Source organism: Cyprinus carpio, chromosome B1, assembly GCF_018340385.1.
Source record: "Cyprinus carpio isolate SPL01 chromosome B1, ASM1834038v1, whole genome shotgun sequence".
Classification (NCBI taxonomy): domain Eukaryota; kingdom Metazoa; phylum Chordata; class Actinopteri; order Cypriniformes; family Cyprinidae; genus Cyprinus; species Cyprinus carpio.
Genome location: NC_056597.1, coordinates 12,502,015 through 12,525,951, shown reverse-complemented (window position 1 = coordinate 12,525,951; position 23,937 = coordinate 12,502,015). Strand labels below are relative to the sequence as shown.

The 23,937-nt window shown below is 39.3% G+C and overlaps 1 protein-coding gene across 1 annotated transcript in view; it reads left to right on the top strand.

Moving 5' to 3' along the window:
* LOC109072560 (lectin-like) overlaps positions 1–23,937 on the top strand; it is an 89,541-nt gene that overhangs the window by 28,167 nt on the left and 37,437 nt on the right. The gene's annotated exons all lie outside the window — the stretch shown is intronic.

The following is a 23,937-nucleotide window of genomic DNA, read 5'->3' as shown; positions in this document are numbered from 1 at the left end:
ACCAATTACAGATTAGACTGTAGCAGAAATTGAAAATCTTACCGTGCTAATTACACACTATTTACTCATTAGTACTATGATGTTCGACTAACTCAGTTACCACAAGGTAATCGATATAGCTGGCCTATATTCGATATATGTGGCAACGTGCACAGCATGTGGACAGCAGCTTGTAATTTGAATACCAGAACATCCGTTTAAAATGGAGTAAGAAAAGTGGCAAGGTTTCCCCCCCCCCTTAAAACTAGAGTCATAATATAATTTATTGTTACATTAATAGTCAAATTAAATGAAATAATAAGAGCACAATATAGATCTGGAACTCCTTTAAGTCTGTCTAAAAAAAATCATTTAGTAATTTCAATGTCCTTCTGGTCCAATATGCTTTCCTTAGGAAGGTGTTGTCTAGACACTGATTAATGTAACATACAAATACCTATACATGTTTATATATTTTTGCTATTGTATTGTGGATGTGACACTTTTCATAAACTTTTCTATACTCCTCTGATTTATATAATGGTAAATATTACAATAAACATAGCACAACAAAACAGTGATCTGCAAGAATGATAAGCCGAATTACATCACAATAAACATAATTAAGGTCATATACTGTAGATCATAAACACAGTCTCGGAGGTAAGAAGGAGGATTATCCTTCACCTGAAATGTGTTGTCTTTTCAATCCTGAAATGCGAGGCAAATGTTGGAATCACATATTTAGGGCACCACAGTTTTTCACAAATCCTTCACCGCGATTGGGATGTTTTCTCTTTATATTCTGGCACACCGCAAGGGCATGTGACTGTAACATCGACTTGTCATTTTACAGTAATTAAACGACGCATTTATACCTGATTTCATCAGGCTCCGAAAAATCTCTTTCAAAAACGAACACAACAAAGAATTGGCATCTTCTCAGACTGCAACTCACTTGCCTCGAGATCATCAAGGGTATTTCTAAACTAACGCCACCAGTTTCAGTTTATAAAAAAAGAGTTTTGCACACGTTGATTTGTCGTGTGTCGGGGCCTGAACGCATCAGCTACCTCAGATGTCTAGCTGCGTTGCCACAAACCACCGTGTCCTGGAAGGCCCTAGAGCTCTTAACACTGCATGTTTTCCATGTCACATCACCTGATATCAAATCATTAGCTCATTTAGTAGAGACGTCCAACGACTGATATTGGCTGTGTCATCTTGGGTTACTAGGGGACTTCTATTACCAGACGTCTTGAATCCGTAAATGTACATTCGGCGATGCGTGCTCATAATTTCCCGACGAAAAAACCTACCTGTACCATCTAGGCTAAAGGTAATAGGCGATAGTTTACTTGCTGCAAATATTGATTTCAGAAATAATTTTTAACCAAAAAAAGTTATGGACTATTGCAGCTTTAAGGTAGCCCCTATAGATATGAGAAAATTATACATGTTCTAATTACAAATCTAGTCAGTATGAACGATTGCTCCCTGTTTGTGCCAATGTGATACGTTGGAATGCGGATTTGTGCCAAAAAATAGTTGCCAAACTTCTTGTTTCATCACAGATTTAAATTAAACTGGATTTGATACCACCTTTACTAAATGTTTTAAAATGGCATTTAATTTTTTTTTAACATTAAAATGTACTTTTCTTTCTCAATCAAGGTGTGGCCAAAGGTTTCATTGTGGTGTTTTTGTCATCATTGCAAGATTTCAGATCAACTTAGTCAGTTCTTCCAAGGGCTACCAAACACTGGCACCGTGACCAGACCGCTCCATCTGCACACTACATACTGCTGTGTGTACTTTCCAGAATAGGAGTTAATTGTTTTCATTCCAGGTAATGATTTTACTACAAATATAATGTGCTTTATTGTTACTTCTCTATTGGCATCTGTGCTAATATTAGTCTGTTTCTTTCTTATTCCGAGGTCACCGTAGCCACCAGATCCAGTCCGTATCCAGCCCAGATGGGGGATCAGCACCTAGAGATAACCTCTACAGCCCTGAATGTCAGAGGAGAAGACCATGTAAGCTAGATGAGGCTGCAAGACATCACACAGATCCCCTCCAAAGGACCTCGTTGGCCATCGGGGACAAACCCACGAGACCCCAGACAAGTCCTCTGCTCAGTCTGACTTGTGTTCGCAGCCTAGAAATTAAACACGACACCATGGACTGGTTTTTGAGCTCGGCGAGCCAGTCAGGAGAACTGCCCCCCTACTGACGGTGTGCCTGGTTTCTTGTCCTCCTTGGCATTATTGACAAATATTTTCCTGTTTGACTTTTGTAAAGCTGCTTTGACCAATCAGTATTGTATAAAGTGCGCTATATAAATAAAGGTGACCTTGATTTTATATACTGTAAACACCTGGTTCTTTTTATTTTTTTTTTACTTTTTACTTCTTGTGAACAGTTGTAATATTTGTAAATGTTTGTTTGCAGAAATTTTGTTTTAGCTAGTTTAGGTTTTGTTTAGTACATTAAAACAGTGTGAATCTGAATTTTTACAGTTGTAATTACAGATATAATGTTTTGTCAAGTGGAGCTTTAAAAGGGATAGTTCACCCAAAAATTTACTGACACGGCCCTCAGGCCATCCAAGTATGTAGGTGACTTTCTTCATTCCTTTATGTTTGGGGTGTTAGTCTGTATCAAATGTTATGAAAGGAGATTGTTATTTAATAAAGGCTATTATGTGTTGTAAATGTGGTGCATTTTAAGAGGTGACTGATAAACCACACCAGTTAATCATTTTTAATAATCATTTAGTTACAATATAAAAATATATGAAATGTAACAACTAGGTTTCACAGGAATTTCTCTTAGTTGAAGGTAAACACTACACATTGGAGTAAATGGTAGCGAATTTTAACGCTTGAGATAAACTTGCCTGCGCTAGTTCTCTTAAATGTTGTGAGCCCATATTAAAACATTTGTTTTAGAATTGGGACCACGTGAGTGGACTATAAATCTCGGATTCAGTAAGGCTGAGCCAACTAAAAAAAAGATAATTCCTAGAAGCAGAACACTCACATGAAGTCAGAAATTGACAAGCTTAAAGATTTCAGTGGAACACAATATATTATTAGTTGAAACAGCTTGAAATTTTTTAACAAGTGCAGGTTAAATAGATGGCGGACCAGTTTATTGTGACCATAATGGTATAAATTACGTATTTCGTTGACCAGTAAGGTATAAATTACTATTTCGAAACAATTTAAACTGAAAAAGAGTGACTACGTCAACCCCCACTTCAACAGTTTGTTAGTGGGAGAAAATAAGACACAAGATCAACAACAAATGCGGTGGATCCCCCTGACTTTTTAGCACCACGACAATGCCTGCACACCACTCTGTGGGTTCATCCACCTCTGCTATGACCCCCATAGGTCGCTCCGATGCGTTTGTAGTTCATCTTTACTTTCGGCATGAGTGGAAGAGCGATGCGTCGTGGAGTTTTGAGGAAAAATGGAACTGCCTCCTGGGCTCAGTTTCAATGGTGTAGGGCCCGTCTGTAACAGGTCCTAGCCCACTGCACGAGGCTTTGTGTGATAGCGTTCCCGTGTACGTGGTGGGGAATGCTTACATCAGTCAACACGGTGTGACCAGACCCAGTTTGGTGATGGCGGGTCTACCTAATAGTGGTGAATGATCCCAAAGACCCTTAAACAAAGCATTACATGTCCTCTAATGAACGGTGCTTGTTCGTCTCCTTTCAGAAGCAGCATGGTTTGATAGACTCCCGAATCACGACTCCAGTGGTGAACATCCAGGTCCAAAGTAAAGGCTTTGTTCACACTCTCCCCATGGCCGGCAGGGCCTGTAGTGGGGGAGGGGGAGGGTCCCCTGGCGCACACACCCGTTTGTTGCCTTTCTTTGGCCCCCCCCCCTCAGTGTGGAAATGCGGTGGGATTGTAGTGAGAGAGGGCACCTCTGTATGCGGTTGTTGCGCTCTTTATACACATGGTCCTGGCATAACAGTGACGTCAGTGCCTGTTGTCGATTTTGAACTGTACTTCACAGTCTTTTTATTGTTTAATATTGATCATCCAGGGGTCACCCCTCGGCAACCACAGTTGCCCCCAATAAAGTATGCCAGTGTCTTGTTCTTGAATCTCATGCACCTTTTGGATGAAGCACACACTTTTTTGTATTGTCCTGTCCTCTTGCCCACAGCATGACCAGCGTACATAGTTATTTGCAGGGCAGTGCGCTTTCGGATGAAATGGGCTTTTTCCCCACACTTGTGACATCTTGACTGTGACTGTTTAAATTTGGCTTGACTTTTGCTCCATGAGCATTTTTGACTCTCTGCCTGCTTTGGAAATGGCTTGCTTTTACTTATGACTCTATCAACAGAATGCAGACGGTTTTGTGGCATATTTTAAAAAGTATTCACCACGCAAAGTTATTTGCTGCTCTGCTTCAACTGCCTTAGTCATGTCTTCGCCATATCAATGGCCCTGTTTCCAGCGTTAGATCTTGTTATCTAACTGCATTCGCTCTGACAGACGTATATCATTTAGTAACCAATGACTAAACGCTTGTCTCTGATTAATTCGTCGTGCTATAAGTTGTCCCATATGTATGGCAGTGCTCAGGCCAAGGAAAATACAGTGCAGTCACAACCATGAGGATGGCTCGGAGTGGCGTTCGTTTTCGTTCCTTGTTTTCTCATGTTGAGAAACGTGCGCTCATTTCATACAATGACGTTTTTTCTTTCTACAAACAAAGAAGACGCGTGAAAGAACCCTCATTTCACTGCGCGTCGGTTAATGCCTCACTCGACAGTTTCGTTCAATCAAATGATAGACACCTTCAGTAAATGTCGTCCGCCTTCAATCACCCATACAAGTACATGAGTGTATTTATATTTGATTGGCCTTGCGTTGGGAAGTATGGAGATTACTGGCCTGAAGTGAAAAGTTCGAACCGTGCGGTTCCATTTTGTTCCATCCATTCGTTAGGTTGGGAGAAGTTAAATGGCTCTGGGTGTCGAGACTGGATGCTAAGAAAGTAGCAAACGGAGGCTCGGCATTGGCGTTGGCGGGGCTTCCTCTCCCACTCCGGCCAGCTGTATCACCACAAGCGAGGTTGTCCTCCTGCCGCTTGTTTCCATGACTTTGAAGCCTGTTCTGCTTATAAACACTTAACACTTTCCCCTGACAACAACACTTCTTTCCGCAAGCCTTATTTGAGTAATCCTACTCTGACACCATTGTCGCAAACTGGGGGTCGAGCGTACTGCGAGACTCAAACTCAGCTTGATATGACGTAAATGTCCATGTGAGCAACCTGTATCGACAATTGTAGTCTTCTAATCGCTGTGCCAAGAGAATCTGAATCCCCCACCAAATCTTGCGAACCGTTGTTATAATTTTGGTCCCGTTGCTTTTAATGGACTACCTCTAGGGCTTCTCTCCTTGACTTCATGCCTCCACTTCCCCCGATACCTCATAGACAGTAAAGATTGCCTGCGAGCTTACTCCCGCCTGCCATACGGTAATTTTCTTACTGTGTGACGAGAGGCGCGAGTTTATGACCGCATCGTTCGCCTATTTTACAAAAACCTGCTTCTACGAGGCCATAACGTAAGATACAAGGTTAATGGGGCCGTTGTATACTTACTTCGTTTCTTTAGAAATAAAGAATGGACAAAGGAGTCTTTAAACGCCTCAGTATGTAAAATTATTCGCTTTCAACTGACGCCAAAATGATGGGAGTCAATGGAATGCTAACCAGCAGGTGGGGGTCCCTGCCAATGGCGGCCGCCCAAGGGATTCTTCAATAAATGAAACCCTGCCCCAACCCCCGGTTTTGGGGGTTTACAACCAGCCACACAACATCCTTGACTCTTCTAAGCCTCGCATTTCTTTCACCACCCCAGTGCCCCCTTCCTGGGCAGGAACAGTACCTCAGATCTAACCATGTAACCATTGTTATGTATACACATTAGTTTCCACTACCTAGATTATACCACAAACCCACACTTAATGACCCTAAAACGAGTCAAAGCAGCACTGTTACCTGACTGTGACATATCAGGTGCTATAAGCAATCAATTTATTTTTTACAACCTCCTGTCTGGAAAGGGCTTTGCATCTGCATTTAGGAACTGTGGGCAACACAATCCTATTAATTTATCTATATCCGCAATTTAATCCGCTTTTTCAGAGCCTATAAGACTATAGTGCAACCATCTTTACCTGATAATTGACACTCCTTGAAGAAATGCCCCAGCAATCGCGTTTTATCAAAAGTCCACTAACCCTTTCCACTGAAAATTGAAGAGGCCGGAATATCTTACACAACCTTTAAGACGTGCATACGCAGAGGAAGCGAAATCAATAATGAATCGTTTTTTACCAGGATTTGTATAGCGGATTAGATCCACAGGCAGCTTTCTTCCATGCGCACACATACCAGAGGGGAACGGAAATCAAAATGCTACGCACAACCGGCACAGTCCGGGAACGCAAACTGTCAATTTTAGGAGAAAAATAAACAAATTTCCTATAGACACAATCTCATAAATTAGGGGTATATACATATAGTGATGGTAATTTTAATTGCTTTGGAATGGGTGGAAAGGGCAGGGCAGTGAAAGTATGATATGCTCTGACTCTTATCAGTTTTAGCGAGTTTTAATGTCATTCCATTCAAAAGCTCGGCAGATATGTTATATATATATAGATATATGATAATGTTAGATATGTTGTCATTTATTTAGATGTTCTTTTACTAATTTTCTATTTTCTTTCCGGGAATTTTTTTTCTTTTCCACCACCCCAAAACCCTGTTTGTCCTGTTTCGTTTTTTTGCAACCATCTGTATAAATTTTGTATAATTCACTATATTACCTCCTCTCGATGTTAATATCTGTTCAAATTCATTTCAGTCCTTGGCTTTCTTTGCTCTCCTCGAAGCACAAACCAAGCTACCGCAGGCATGCACCCTTTCCAGGGCAATCCTCGGACAAACTAAACTAATGTCGGGCTTATTCAACAAGTTAACACTTCTACTCTTGTTTGCTAGTGTTGTTTCCAATCGACCAAAGTTTTCCTTAAATTTCTTCCATTTTCCCACAATCCTGCAATACTGCTTTTGTGGGATGAAGTCATCATGTCCCGCGTCCTGCCATAATTAGCCATCAGTTGAATCCTCCTTAATTCCAGTGGCATTTCGCCCATTTTCCACTTGTATAGCGGTACTGAAGAAGTTTCAAAGCACCACAGTAAAGTTCTTAGTCGTGTCTGAAAGACCTCCTACTAACTCTTTGAAGAGACTTCGCTTCAGCCAACCACCGAACTCCCATCATCCAACACTGAATCTTATCAAGGCCACATATATCCTTTTAATAGATGACCGACTGGCGTCCCCTCTCTTCCTGTCAACCATCCATCACATTAATTAACTTTTTTACATTTATCTAATCCCTACAATTTTTCCTTCTTTATTTTGCTCTGCAAATTGTCACCTCGAGTCAAATTTCACACCTAAAATTCAGGATCCTACCCTCTCTAAGTCTCTGCCATACATTTTAAACCTTTTATCTTCCTGAATTATTTTTTCTGGTAAAAAGAAAAAAAACTGTCTGATTACTTTTCTTACTGAGAAACCTAATCCCACATTCCCTACCCCTTCTACACTTTTATCAACTGCTTTCTGAACCTTCCAATAATGTACGCTTTAATTCCTTCCTCTTTCACCTGCACCATCGGCTGCAAACAAGATGTTTTCCAACTGTTTTGGACATTTACAAAGACATCTTTATCATAATAATAATAACAGTGGACTATTACCTTCCATGGGTGAAACTACCATCTAAGTTTTATGTCCTACCTCCGCATTTACCTCCTTCCGCCAAAGTGTTTAGACACTAAAGTTTAAGTCGACTGCCGATTCCATTCCTGTTACTAAGTTTCTCCTAGTTCCACTTCCATCATTCAAACTGACCAACCTCTTTTCATCCACCAGTTCTTCTATAGTCTTAACATTGCATCTGTTTGTACCCCCCCCCCCACATAGAGCTATGAGGCATTGAATCTGCGCACCAAATTACTTTTAGTCTATCCTGACCTTGATGCTTTAATTACAAGCAACACCCTTTTACATGGGATTATAGTATTTGATAACACTTATCGCTTCCCCCCCCTGTCCCACACCTCCACCCTATGGAGTCCTGATTACACCAAATTTCTAGTAACCTATTTGGCAATCCCATTTTAATACATGTAGCACAACCTCCTCCTCCGACTCCATTAGTTCTCATCTTTTCCTTAACACTGTGTACCACATGTCTTACATGGATTACCATCCTGCTGTTAACAAGCAGACGACTTCATTTTCTTCTATTGCTACTCATTCTTCGCAGCCTCAGGGCACTGACTGAGACTTGATCAAACCTGGGACACTGCCACTCCCGCAGCCCTCTCCACAATTTCCTTGTTCCCCCACACCCCTCCTCGACTGGAGGGTGGAGGTACGGGCGCCTTATATCGAGATTGGAAATTTTGATCTTCAAAAACCACAACCTACATGTAATGGTTCATTTTGAATCACATGCTGTTACTGTAACCCACCAACCCTGTTAAAATCCACTTTGGCGCATTTTATTGTCCCCCCAGGTCGTGGGAATACTTTCTTGGAGGAGTTGGACGTGCGGCTATCAAACTACCTGAGATGGGATCTACTCTCCTCTGGTAATGCTGTACTTCAACATCCACCTAGATAACCCCAGCTGCTGACGTTAACACTCTGCTCGCCTTATTTGTCTCAAGCTAGTGTCTTACTATACTACAGCGACTCACAAATCGGGCAACCAACTGGACGCTCATCTACACGCGCTGTTGCTCAGTGGCCAACCTTTAAGTTTTGGTCCCCTGCACACCCAGACCACTTCCTCATTACTCTGCTAACCTAGGCACTTACCTGAAATTGCACACGCTCCAACACGGGTCACCTTTCGACGGAACCTACGCTCACTCTCTCCCATCTCGCCTATCCTCTGTGGTTTCATCCTCACTTCATTCCCCTCGCCAGTTTTTCAGCTCTGGACACGAAACAGTGCTACTACGGACACTTATTTACTCCATCTACCTCTTTGCTTGGACAACTTTGCCCCCTGTCGTCTAGTAACCCTCACATAGGGCTTGTCGATGTAAGCGCATGCAATTGTCACTCGCATTTCGTCAGTAAGGCCGTTATTCCTGATTAGCGCTAATCCCCATTACCTGCTTTCAATGGAGCGCATTTAATAACAGAGCCGTCAGATCACTGACAGCTACGCAAATATCGCGTTCAATTATCGCAGATGAATGGACCTTCAGATAATGACGCGATATCGTAGCTTTTTATTGATCTACTGCTCGGTCGATTAAATGCCGCGCCATTTGAAACAGGTTATTGCGATTTAGCGCTATCAGGAAACGGCTTACTGACAAATGCGCGTGGACAATTGATGCACATCGCCAGCCCTAGCACACTCCCAAACCCCCAATCTCCCCCTGCTGTCCCGATGGATCGCCCTGAAGCATCGCTCTAAACTCAGGGCTGCAGAGAGGAAAGGCAATAAATCAAAAACTCTCACCGACCTCAGTGTGTTCAGTCTCTACCTCTCTCTTCGCTGCAACGTATTCACTTGCTAAAACATCATATTACCACGACAAATTAAGCAACTGTTTGACGCTCGGACACATCTTCATAACCTTCTCTTCTCTTCTTCAATCCGCCTCCACTCCTCCTCAGCGCTCTTTACAGCGACGACTTTGCAGTTTCTTCACAAATAAGACAAAGAACCTCATGACAATTCTCCACACCGCAGACTGAGGATAACCTTCACAACGACTAATGCTCACTCGTTCTCCTCCTTCTCATCCCTCTCAGAGACGGACGTTTCCAAACTTATCCTGTCCAAGTCATCCTACTACTTGGCCCACGTGATCTGATCCCCACTCACCCTTCCCCTTCAAGCGATTTCTCTTCAGTCAACCTCCCTTTGCTCACATTATCAACTCCTCTCTTCACTCTGGAACATTTCCTCGCATTTAAGCAGGCTCGTGTAAGCCCACTGCTGAAAAGAAAACCATCTCTAAATCCGCACTTCTAGAAAATACAAGCCGGTATCCCTTCTTCCCTTCATTGCAAGACACTTGACGAGTCTGTGTTCAACCAGCTTCTCTATGTTGTTCTTGGACAGAACAACTCCTGGACAGCAACCATCGTTCAGCTTCAACAGTGGCCACTCAACTGATACTGCCCTGCTCTCGGTTACTGAAGCCTGCGACTACAAGAGCGCTTCAAAACCGCATTACTCCATTTTGCTGACCTGTCTGCTGCTTTGACACTGTTAATCACCAATTCTCCTGTCCACCCTCAGAAAGTGGGCACTCTCTGGAACTGCCGTCCAGTGGCTGAACTCCTACCTTCTGTAATCCTATCCTGGTGTCTTGGAGGAGTAAGTCCTCTCAAGTCACAACAACTTGCTACTGGGTTGCCCAAGGCTTAGTACTTGGACCGCTTCTCTTCTCCATCTACATGACGTCCTTAGGATCTGTCATTCAGAAGGCATGGCTTTTCCTAGCACTGCCTACGAGCTGATGACACTTCAACTCTACTTCTCATTTCCAACCAGAATTGACCAGACGGTAGTTGCTCGCCCATTTCAGCCCTGTCTGGATGTGACAATTTCTAGCGGATGATGTGTATGACCATCACCTTCAAGCTGCAAACATTACTAAGACGTAAACTGCTGGTTGGTGACAGCTAAACCCATCGGTTCATCAGTTGTACCACGGCTCGCTCCAGAGGGTTCGCAACCATTACTCCTTCCAGGACAGCCAGAAATCCTAGGAGTTTGTGATGGATCATTCAGTTAAGCTTCAACACCAACTTCTTGGTCCAAGCTCTTGTTCTCTCCAGAACTGGACTATTGCAATGCTCTCCTGGCGGGCCTTTCCTGCCATTTACTATCAAGCCTCTAACAACTGATCCAGAAGCAGCAGCGAGGGTTGTCTTCATGGAGCCAAATCAAAACAGCTCATGTTAACTCCTCTCCTCATCAGGTTACACTGGCTACCAGTAGACGCTCGCAATCAAATTCAAGGCTACTGAGCTTGCCTACAAAACGACCACTGGCCACGGCGCCCAACATACCTAAACTCACTAGTTCAATCTTATGCACCCTCCCAGAAGTGTTTGCGCTCTGTGCAATCCGTGAACAACGTCCTTGTAGGTTGCCATCCCCAAAAGAGGTTTTCAAAATCACTCTCCACTGACTTTTTCCTGGACTGCGCCAACGACTGGTGGACAAAATGACCTCCCAATCTCAATTTGAACGGCTGAGTCTTTACTCATTTTCAAAAAACACATCTAAAGACTCATCTTTTCGCCTGCACTTAACCAACTAATACTAGTACTACCCCTACCTTTTCTTTTTCTTGTCTATCATATTCAAAAAAAAAAAAAAAAAAAAAAAAAACCCCGGCTACGGTGTTCTGTACTAGACTAACTGAGACTGTCATAGCACTTGTATACCGTTGTTGTTTCTCTCGTTGATCTTGATGGTTTCTACTGTTCTCATTTTTTAAGTCGCTTTGAATAAAAGCGTCTGCTAAATGATTAAATGTACAATGTAATATATTACAAAATCAAGATTTTGGTTTCAGCACCATGTTTCCTGAATACATAAACATTGCATCTGGTTTCTCTTCTAATTCATTTATGAAATGCTTAAATTCTTGACCATTGGCCATTAAGCTTCTAGAATTCCATTGTAAAATAATTACCATTAGAATTATTACCAAACCCATGGTGCTTCTTGGCTTGACTGAATAGGTGAGGTTCTCTCTCACTTCTTCCCATGTCAGTCCTACTAGTCCTAAGTGCTTAACTGCAGCTTTCACTATCAACTGAATTTTTTTTCATTTTTTTGATTTAACTTCTGCCATACTATTAATCACCCCTGATATGAATGTAACTAAATCTATTTTTTTCCACATACATTCTTTCATTGGTTCTCCTGATTTTGTTCTTGCGGCTACCATACTTCTATCTCTCTTACACCATTTTCTTTCTCTTTTGATGCACTTACAGCTTCAGCATAGGATATCCTTCTCTCCACTTCTAACTTCTGAATTCTAGTCTCCTGTTTCATAGTTTCACATCCTCCATATGCCACATTGTGGGCTCCTCCACAGCTGCAACACTTTGGAGGAACCCCTACTCCACACTTTCCATACTCATGGTCCCCTCTACACCTAGCACACCACCTTCTCTGCCTCTTACAATTCTTAGCAGTGTGTCCCAAACCTCTGACAGTTAAAGCATCTCATTGGCTTTGGTAAAAAACATCCTTACTGGATAAACTCATGAAGCGCAAGAACACCCGCTGTGGTATATTTTCTCCTTCAAACTCTACGGACAATGGATTCACGGTCTCGTCATCACTCCTTCCTTTGTTGTTTTCAGTCTTTGTACATTAAGTACTTTTCCCTCCTTTTATATTTTCTTTTTAATTCTTCCATACTAACATTTATTGGCACCCTGTGTTATCACTCCAGTGCTTCCGCCCTCCTATCCAGAGCTCTCACTCTTCCAGTTTTTTTCCACCTTGCATTTTTCCAATTTCTTTAACTTTTAGCGCTATTTCCATTTGCATTGCATCAGCACACCTCACACAAATAGATTGCCATCATTAAGAACCTTTGCATATTCTATATCCCCAATCTTGTTAGCCGGAGTTGTTGTTAGCACCAGTGGGTAAACCATTCTTCATGCTCATCCCACTGCTCTTCTCATTAAATCTTATAATGACTACATATTTTTCCTCTCTTTCTTTCTGGACCATAGCTTGTCCATCATCCTCAACTTTCTGCGCTATCATCTTGCTCATGTCTTACTCTTTTATTCCCTTTAGCTCTTTTGTCATCCACCGTCTCCTATTTTCTTCCCATTCATCTTCTTCCCCTTCATTTATAATCCATATTATTCCGACCACCTACCTCTGAGTCCATTCACGGGAACAGTCGTGCTCAACCTCCTTCAAATTCCGCTTCTCCTTTCCACTGCTCACACACCTCTGTCCCATGTTTTGGCAACTACTAAACGGACACGGAAAGCATCAACCCCCGCGGGAGAGAAAGTTGTGTGAATACTATATTTTCATGTCCAAATGATAGTTTCTCCGAGTTGCGAGACTTTAAACACCTGTGTAATTATCCTACCCACCCTCTTAAAGTGGAAGTAGTCTCATTCCGGTCACATAGATAAGGATACTTATCCAGTAATACTTGAATACAATATTTCATTAGATAGAATTAGAATTCTCATGAGCACATTAAGCACAAAACTGAATTCAGGGAGTGTGATAAAGAACTCAACAGACGGAAGTGAAAACACTTTTTAATGTTCAATGTTGGTGATTTACAACTCATTACAATTCAATAGTGGAATCTAAAGACAGCAAAAGACACACGCATGACATTACATGATAATATTACATGGTATTTTGCATAATTGCATAATAAGGACTGGGGTGGAGAACCCCCCACTGATGACTGATTACTGTACTTTACAGTTCATCAGCAGTGGTGAATGAACAGATGTATTCTTAACTTAAAACATGTATATTGACGTAGCAAATCATTACATCAATGACTTTTTGCAAATTATTAAGAAAATAGTTATGTGAAAAAGGTTCTTTCTGGCAAATGGATTATCCACTGTAATGTCCCCCATCTTTTGTACACCAGTAAATTCCCAGTCTTTACAGTAAAGGTATCTTTTAATCTGCCTAGGAAGTATAAAACTAGGAACACTATTAATAGTGATCACATGAACAATGAAATAGATTTGATACAATATAGTCTTTCTCGGTTTGTGCTTTACTTTGCATTTGACTGCTGCTGTGACTTTACTGACCTGACAAATGCAGATGATAGATCTGGTATGGTCAGGAGTGGTTAAGGTGGGTATGGACATGATGGTAAATGCAAAGGAGGAGACGTGGAAAAGGGAATGCTGTGACATGGTGGAGATGTGCTGACAGGAGTGAGTTCATTCAGTATTACCGTGGGAATCTTGTCAGAATATGCCGCTCAACATTTCTGTTTTTACGGAAGAGAAAAACGTGAAAGAAATAAAAATGGTCATGCCTCCCCTTGCTTCAATCAGTAAATTCATACCAACCCTCCTCAGCTTCTTTCTCACCTTTTTAAAGTGAGTGAAGTGACATACAGCCAAGTATGGTGACCCATACTCAGAATTGGTGCTCTGCATTTAACCCATCCAAAGTGCATTTGTTTAATCTGACAAATCATTGTTAAATATTTTGTTTATTTGCCAATATGTCCCCTGCCCCGCAGACTTAAATGAACACTTAAAAAAATTAAAAAATACCTTTGCAAACAGTGTATATACTGTGTATGTGTGTGTGTATGTACAACACGTGTGTGTGTGTTTATATATATATATATAATTATATACTATATCGATATATATATTATATATATATACACATACATACATACACATACACACACACTCATTTGTAGAGAATATTCTATATTCTAAATCTGTAAAAACAACAAAATCACTCACTTATTTATAGGTACATTTTTGTTACTTTATTTGGGTACATTCATTTAAAATACTGTGATTTGAGTGTTAACATTTAATATAAGTGAAAACTTTGAACATACTGTTTTAACCCAAATTGTTATATGAGAAATATGCATTTATATATGTCTAAAAATACTCACCTAACAAACCCACCCCTTCTTAGCACAAACGAAATGAAGTCTGTGTTCCAATCGGCATGATTAATGCTTTCAGAGGGCACTTCGAAGGGAGAATAATTGCGAGGACCATGCTGCTATATATTTCAAACTGAAATTTGTGATAAAAAAAAAAAAATATTTAAAGGCGAATTAGGTAACATCCACGCACCACAACTTTCTTCCAAATCACTCAAAGTGGATGGTGAAATCTTCGAAAGGAATAGGGCATAGGGTCGATAACTCTGAATAGAACACAGCCCAGGTGCGGCGCAATCAACGATGTAGACACAGCAAACGACGAACTATGACTCTAACCACACTTTCCTTCCAACCAAACAACACAACGATTGCAATTGCAGTTTGCGAATGTTCGTTTGAACTATGATTTCGGGAAACACCGAATCGTTGAACTACGTTGGGAACGACGGAACTTGCGACCATAGTTGGCTAACGACGCTTTTGGGAAACGCACCCCTGAATAGTTACTTGAGTAAGAGTAAAAAAGTATCGGATAAAAAAACTACTCAAGTAGTTAGTTAAACTACTCAAGTAGTTAGTTTCTAGTTACTCCGGATCATATACTGAATATCTATAGTCTATTTTTATTTAGATATATAGATAAAATGTATGTAATATATGTGTGTGTGTGTGTATGTGTGTGTATCAGTGGTGGACAGTAACGGAGTAGCTTTACTTCGTTACTGTACTTAAGTACATTTTTCAAGTATCTGTACTTTACTGGAGTAGTTTTATTTTAAGTAACTTTTACTTTTACTTCACTACATTCCAAGCAGATCGTACTTTTTACTTCACTACATTTCATAAAACATATCGTTACTCCTTATTATAATATATCACGTGCTCTGAGACGCAGAAGCGGTTTCTGATTCAAGAACGAACTGATTCTTTTCAATGAAGCTTTTAAATCGGTTCGCAAATCGCACCAAACGATTCATTCACGAATTAGAATGATCTGATTGCAGCTATTCTCGAGTCTACAACTCACTGATTCAAATGAACCGTTTAGTGCGAGTCTCTAGTGAACTCAATTCACAACCGGGAGATCTTGTGAGCGCGCGCGAGCTGATGCTGCTAAAAGTAAGTTACTAATGTCGAATTTTTCCTTTGAGATTACATTATGTGTAACTGAAAAATCATATTTAGGTCAAAATTGTCAGTTGTTTGTGAACTAAACCTTCTGTAAAGGGTGATCTATTTAAGCCCATCTGAAATGCTTGAATGCAAACACATCAGCATCTGTGCCTTTTTAGATAAAAAAAAAACAAAACATTAAATTAACACAGATTAAATAAAAATAAAACTAATGCACGTTCAAATTCCCGCTGCCACAACATTAACAGTTTGTATTAAAATGTTACGCATTTATCCCTACTGTGACCGTCTGTTTTTATATTGGTTTATCAACAGTATACACGTTTAATATTGTTAAACTAACCACCCAAAGTAGAATGCAGATATGAATGTTTATTCATAACCATACTGAAAATAAGTAAATATTGGTAGCTGATGCTAACTGTCTAGCTAACAAGCTTGCCTGGTGGCTAAGTTGAGGTTATTTTTAAAAATAAAGTCCAAATATTTTTATTCAACCACCTAGATATATTATGTCTGGGGGAAAAAGAAAGGCTGTGAAGTTCAGAACATGGTAACTACAGTAATTATCAAAGTGGGGAAGTGATGCCCTCTGGGAGTTTTTGGCCAGGAGTGTTTTTACACCACAGACAAGGTTTTGAGAAAAGGTTCTTTTCTAACTTCAGGCCTTATTCTCATGTCATATATAACTGTGATGTTCTGCAAAACAACAAATTTTAAAACACTTTTTTTCTTTCTGGTGAAAATCTGATGATCAAATGTGACCCTGGAGCACAAAAGCAGTCTGAAGTCACAGGGGTATATTTGTGCATAGCCAAAAATACATTGTATGAGTCAAAATGATTAATTTTTATTTTATGGCAAAAATCATTAGGATATTAAGTAAAGATCATGTTCCATGAAGATATTTTCTAAATTTCCTACTGTAAATATATAAAAACTTATTTTTTGATTAGTAAATATGCATTGCTAAGAATTCATTTAGACAAAGTTTAAAAGGTGATTTTCCGTCAGTGTTTTGATTTTTTTGCACCCTCAGATTCCAGATTTTCCAATATATATCATCCTTTCCTAACAAACAAAACATCAATGGAAAGCTTAATCAGCTTTCGGATGATGCCTAAATCTCAATTTCAAAAAATTGACCCTTCCTATGACTGATTTTGGGTGGATGGTCGAGGGTCACAAATCTGTTTTCTTTCAGGTACATCGCAGTGTAAGCTTCACAGTGAACATTACTACATCACTCTCATCAGCGTAGTCCATATCAACAACAAAAAAATATATCTTGACTCCATGTAGTGGTTTATTTTGAGAAAATTCCAGGTATTTTGAGAGCAGTAGGATTATAAAAAAAAATATGTGCTAATATATAAATTAAGTAGCCAGCCTATATAAAAATTGCAAAATAAATCTATCTATCAGTACTTTTTTACTTAAGTACATAAAAAAATAGAGTACTTTTGTACTTTCACTCAAGTAAAATTGAAAAAAGGAGTACTTTTACTTTTACTGGAGTATTTTATTTTATTATACGTATCTTAACTTTAACTCAATTACTATATATATATAAATAAACAACTATTAATGTTGTAATATATATATATATATATATATATATATATATACACTATCAATGATGTTCTTTTTAGCTTTCCATTCATCAAATAATCCTAAACAAAATGTCACAGGTTCCAAAAAATATTAAGCAGCAAAACTGTTTCCAGCGCTGGTAATAAATCAATATATTAGAATTATTTTTTGAAGGATCATGACTCTGAAAACTGGAGTAACAGCTGATGAAAATTCTGATTTGCATCACTGAAATAAATAATATTTTAAAGTATGTATTATACAGTCGTGGCCAAAAGTTTTGAGAATTACATAAATATTGGAAATTGGAAAAGTTGCTGCTTAAGTTTTTATAATAGCAATTTGCATATACTCCAGAATGTTATGAAGAGTGATCAGATGAATTGCATAGTCCTTCTTTGCCATGAAACCTTTCCACTTCATTTCATTGCTGTCATTAAAGGACCTGCTGAGATCATTTCAGTAATCATCTTGTTAACTCAGGTGAAACTGTTGACGAGCAAAAGGCTGGAGATCATTATGTCAGGCTGATTGGGTTAGAATGGCAGACTTGACATGTTAAAAGAAGGGTGATGCTTGAAATCATAAAAAATCCAATACGATTTTCATGCGCATCTCTTCAGTAAAGACGCTCCTGTAATTAGTAGGCATAAAAAATGGCTTCACAGGCAAGGATATTGTGGCTACTAAGATTGCACCTAAATCAACAATTTTATAGGTTCATCAAGAACTTCAAGGAAAGAGGGTCAATTCTTGTAAAGAAGGCTTTCAGGGCATCCAAGAAAGTCCAGCAAGCGCCAAGATTGTCCTCCTAAAAAAAGAGGCTTCAGCTGCGGGATCGGAGTGCCACCAGTACAGAGCTTGCTCAGGAATGGCAGCAGGCAGGTGTGAGCGCATCTGCACGCACAGTGAGGCGAAAAGACTTTTGGAAGATGGCCTGGTGTCAAGAAGGGCAGCAAAGAAGCCACTTTTCTCCAAAAAAAAAACATCAGGGACAGATTGATCTTCTGCAGAAAAGTATAGTGAAATGGACTGCTGAGGACTGGGGCAAAGTCATATTCTCTCCGATGAAGCCCCTTTCCGATTGTTTGGGACATCTGGGAAAAAGGCTTGTCTGGAGAAGAAAAGGTGAGCGCTTACCATCAGGTCCTGTGTCATGCCAACAGTAAAGCATCCTGACACCAATTCATGTGTGGGGTTGCTTCTCATCCAAGGGAGTGGGCTCACTCACAATTCTGCCCAAAAAACACAGCCATGAATAAAGAATGGTACCCAAAACACCCTCCAAACAGCAACTTCTTCCAACAATCCAACAACAGTTTGGTGAAAAACAATGCATTTTCCAGCACGATGGAGCACTGTGCCATAAGGCAAAAGTGATAACTAAGTGGCTCGGGGACCAGAATGTTGAAATTTTGGGTCCATGGCCTGGAAACTCCCCAGATCTTAATCCATTGAGAACTTGTGGTCAATCCTCCAAGAGGCGGGTGGACAAACAAAAAACCCACTAATTTGACAAACTCCAAGAAGTTATGAAAGAATGGGTTGCTATCAGTCAGGATTTGGCCCAGAAGTTGATTGAGAGCATGCCCAAGTCGAATTGCAGAGGTCCTGAAAAAGAAGGGCCAACACTGCAAATACTGACTCTTTGCATAAATGTCATGTAATTGTTGATAAAAGCCTTTGAAACGTATGAAATGCTTGTAATTATATTTCAGTACATCACAGAAACAACTGAAACAAAGATCTAAAAGCAGTTTAGCAATAACCTCTGACAACTTTTTGAAAACTAATATTTATGTAATTATGTAAAACTTTTGGCCACGACTGTATATGTATAAATAACCTCTGACACAGAGAAGAGTGAAAACTCCTCACATGACCGTTACCGAACATCTGAACATAACGAACCAAATGCACATTGACGGATCTTCTTCTGTCTGTTCTGCAAAATGTAAACGTATGTATATTTATGCAAGCGTAAATATTGTGGAAATATGTTAATGTCAATTGTGTCTAGACAAAGGCATTCCTCCTGGAACAGAGCTAACGCGGGTTTGGATGGTAGGCCTATTTATTTCATACTCTGTGACAGCTTATTTAATGTAAAAATAATATTTTATTTAATGTATAAGCAGGGGAGTCATGCACTCATTATTTTTGAGGGGGCATGAGTGGGTGGGTCGTCATGTGACACACAGGAGCTACAACAGCATATTGGCAAATTATTATCAAGCATTATTTATTTATTTTTCATTTTTATCAGAAATATTCCAAGACGCATGAACTGTATCATGAAATATCTCGATTCTCACCTTCATATATTATGTTAGATAATATGCGATGGTCAAAGTAGCCTTAATGTAGGCTAATCTATTAACCATGCATAAAAACCTGTCTGTTTATTTAAGTAACAGATATGGGTGTCATGCCATAACATTTTTAATACGACTGACTTTATATTAAATGTGAATTTAACATTGAAAGTTAATGTGATATAAAAACGGCTACTAATCTTTCATTGTACAGAAAGAGAGCAAATTACATTAACATTATCAAAGAACATTTTCACTGACAGTCTAGAGTTCAATCACTCTCAAAATCTCCCATGAAAATCACTGAAACTGTTAACACTGTGAAATCAATATCTTATTTACAGATTCGTACTCACATCTGCAATTTGTTGTTTCTGACGAGAGAATTCTCCAGAAAGAGGTGTTCAATCAGCGAGCGAGTGAAGGAAGCACCGGCATTTTAGCGATGACTCATCGGAACACCTTTGATTGGCCATTGCATTCATAAGCGCAGCAGAATCTTGTGTGATTGGTTATAATGCGCTGTGCTGTAAAAACGCGTCTGTCTCTGGCTCAGTGCCAGCCAGCGAACAGAGATCTGAATTTAGCAGCTGATGATATGCCTCGCTGAACGTTCTCACGCCGGTGTGATTGTATCAAATTTAGAAAATATTAATCGGCTATTTTTTGTCTTCTGGAAGCTGAATTCAACTTGGCTCCCCTCTGTTATAAATTACACGTACAACAAACTAATGTCATAGTAGTTTCGTGTACTGTAATCGAGTGTAGCCTAAAGCCCTATTCGGAAGGGACTAGTTTTCTAAACTACGTTTGAGTTTCGATTCTTACCACATGACGTCTGCGATTTTCATGTACCAATTCGGACGGGACTAACATCTCCGTGTTTATTACAGAGGTGGGAGGGTCTGTTTTGTATGGAAGCAGATTAGTCTCAAATATAATTCACGCAAAAAACACGATTCACACATGCGTAGATAATTTCACATGCATGAAACCTAATTCACGTACACACAAAAAAAATTCACGTGCGTGAAAAAAAATTAAATATTCACAAAAAAAGCAATTCACATGCGCAAAATAAAATTATATATTCATAAAAATACATTTCACAAATGCAAAAACACAATTCGTAGATATACAACTGTGCACAAAAACCTTTGAATGTTAAAAAATGTACGAGTGTCTGAATGTCACAAATCGTCATTTACTACGAATCCACTCGGATTTGTGTGTGTGTGTTTTTGAGACTTTCCTGGCAGAGCTCTCTTCCCACGTGGGTCCTGTCGTACTCTTTAGCCAATCAGATGCGAGCTTACCATTCAACCAATCATATCATAAGCCACTGTGAGAGTGCATTCAAGGAGAGTAGTTTTGCACATGTTCAGATGAAGTCACAATATAGACGGTGGGCCGAGGGGAGATTTCGTGTTTTCAAACGATCTGTGGTGAGCGATAACCCAGTTTTTTATATGTAACCGCTACGCTTTTCAACAAAGCAAATAAAAACCTGTTGCCACTCACACACTTTGTCCATTTCTATAATATCGGTAACTTTCTCCAGGTTATTTTCCCGGCGAATAGAGCAAGCAGCTACGTGCGGGGTCTGACCTGCATGACGTATTTGTTGCCTTCATCCAATAGCGTGCGTGGAAAGTGTCAGTGCGTGGAAAGTGTCGCGCTTGCCGCCCAGGATTTAAGATTGTACTATTTAAGATAAGAACTATTTTACTTAATTTTGCTACATATTCAGTTTGACACAAAATGAGAACGTAGAGGTAACGTTATCCATTTGTACTGTTTTTATTTTATGTAAAAATATCCTACGATGTCCTGTCATTTCTTTGTAATCTTTAATAAATACACCCTTCTGATTTAACACATTTGACATAATTGGTATTGCTTGGAAACACAACGTCATGAAAAAAACCAGACAGACAATACTCTTTTTCCCGCCCATGTTTACTTGGATGAAATGGCAAAACATGAAGAGATGTATGCATATATTTGAGGACCCACCATTCCCTTCACAGACATAAGTTGGGAAATTTATTAAATCAGTGTTTCTGTGGAAAGACCTTGAGGGCAGAGAAGGTATAATTGCAGAAGAGGCAGTACAGGCATACAAGTTACAAAACCAGGAACCTACAAACCAGTTAGTCAGACCAGCTAACACTGGCTACCACAGCCATTTCACAAATACCACGAAGATAAAAAACGAGCACAAAGGAGAAGAGAAGAGAGAAGGCAGTATTAGTTGAAGAAACTGCAAAGGAAGGTTGGTATTATATTGTATAGACAGGCAGTTCAGTATTAGACATACAGTACAGGTCAAAAGTTTGGAAACATTACTATTTTTAATGTTTTTGAAAGAAGTTTCTTCTGCTCATCAAGCCCTCATTCACATTATCAAAAAATTAATATTGTGATATATTATTACAATTTAAAATAATTGATGTTCAATTTATTATACTTTAAATTATCATTTATTTCTGTGATGCAAAGCTGAATTTTTAGGATCATTATCACATGATCCTTTAGAAATCATTCTAATATGATGATTCATTATCAAAGTTGGAAACAGTTCTGCTGCTTAATATTTTTTCAGAACATATGATACTTTTTAGGATACTTTGATGAATAAAAAGTAAAAAAAAAAGAAAAAAAAAGAAAGAAGCTATGTTTTTAAAATATAAATATTTTGTAATAACAATAAACACTACTGGTCAGTAATTTGGGGTCAGTCATTTAAAAAAAATTTTTTTTTTAAAAATAAAATCAATACTTTTATTCAGCAAGGATGTGTTAAATTGATAAAAAGTGATAGTAAAGAAAATATATTATTAGAATATATATTATTAGAATTTTTTTTTATTTTGAATAAATGCAGTTCTTTTTAACCTTTTATTCATCAAATATATTAGACAGCAGAACTGTTTCTCCAACACTCATAATAAATCAGAATATTAGAATGATTTCTAAATGATCATGTGATAGACTGGATGTTACATGTGACACTGAAGGCTGGAGTAATGATGCTGAAAATTCAGCTTTGCATCACAGGAATATTTTTTTTTTTAAAGTATATTCAAATAGAAAACTATTATTTTAAGTTGTAATAATATTTCACAATATTACTTTTTTTTGTACTTTTTCTGTATTTTTGATCAAATAAATGCCAGGCTTGATGAGCAAAAGAGACTTCTTTTAAAAACATTAAAAATAGTAATGTTTCCAAACTTTTGACCTGTACTGTAGATATGAGTAAAAATAATCACTTCCCCGTCTCCATGAAGATCGACTCATTTCTCCTAGCTCGGCACATACCAAGTCATCATGTTTGAACAAAAAAAACACTCATTCACAAAGACATACACACACACACACACACAAAAAAAAAAAAAAAAAAAAAACACATATATAAGAAAAAAAAACAATCACTTCCCTGTCTCCATGAAACAAGACCCCATCCCGGGGTCCAGGGAAAGAGATCGGCCGTACTGAGTCAGCGTCCAATAGGAAGTCACATGCTCATCTTCACTGCGTCCCTTTTCCCATCTCAATTAGTCACTGTCTGCAAACCACAATTGTCATAGATACTGTTGAATTCTCTTTGTCTGAGAGCACAATTGTCGAAAATGTGGATGAGTCCTCTTTGCTCGGTTCAGTCCATTCAAACGCTCAGAAAGTGTGCAGCCAGTGCTCCTAGCTCCCCCAAATTATCTGCCTAAACCTCACACCTAAGCGCTGTCTAGCTATCTTCGTTGCCAGACAAACCCTAATGGTCTCAAGCAACCCTAATTGATCCCTTATTTTCCTGAGTGCAAAGGCCAGACACATTCACTCTCCTGTGACTCTCTATTCCTTTTTTTCACTTCCTCTTAAATACCATCTGCTCCAGGTGAGTTCAATCATCCCTGCCCTCCATGAGTGGAAGGAGAACACACTGCAACAAAACCTGAATGTGCTGGACCCAAGCCAACCAAACAATGTCCCCAGTGTTCACTACACTATCCCCTCTCCTCTGAAAGAAAAGACTCATCCTCGAGTCACATCAAATTATAATCTTTAGACCACACTGGTAGTCTACGAAAAAGAGCAGGCTGAATCCGCTGCGGACATGGCTCTGGAACAGAGTTTCTAACTGCCAT